The sequence below is a fragment of the Pyxicephalus adspersus genome, chromosome 2, assembly GCF_032062135.1.
Source record: "Pyxicephalus adspersus chromosome 2, UCB_Pads_2.0, whole genome shotgun sequence".
In the NCBI taxonomy this organism is placed as follows: Eukaryota; Metazoa; Chordata; class Amphibia; order Anura; family Pyxicephalidae; genus Pyxicephalus; species Pyxicephalus adspersus.
The window spans coordinates 160,518,941-160,519,265 of NC_092859.1; the positions used below are offsets into that span (position 1 = coordinate 160,518,941).

At 49.2% G+C, this 325-nt stretch overlaps 1 protein-coding gene across 2 annotated transcripts in view; it reads right to left on the bottom strand.

Annotated features, from left to right (window-relative positions):
• LOC140324826 (zinc metalloproteinase-disintegrin-like VLAIP-B) overlaps positions 1-325 on the bottom strand; it is a 45,694-nt gene that overhangs the window by 9,246 nt on the left and 36,123 nt on the right. The gene's annotated exons all lie outside the window — the stretch shown is intronic.

The following is a 325-nucleotide window of genomic DNA, read 5'->3' on the forward strand; positions in this document are numbered from 1 at the left end:
CTGATATGTATAGGAAGCTCTTACCCCCAGCCACTGATATGTATAGGAAGCTGTTACCCCCAGCCCCTGATATACATAGGAAGCTCATACCCCCATCCCGATATGTATGGGAAGCTCTTACCCCCATCCCCTGATATGTATAGGAAGCTCTTACCCCCATCCCCTGATATGTATAGGAAGCTCTTACCCCCATCCACTGACATGTATAGGAAGCTCTTACCCGCAGCCACTGATATGTATAGGAAGCTCTTACCCCCATCCCGATATGTATAGGAAGCTCTTACCCCCAGCCACTGATATGTATAGGAAGCTCTTACCCCCAGCC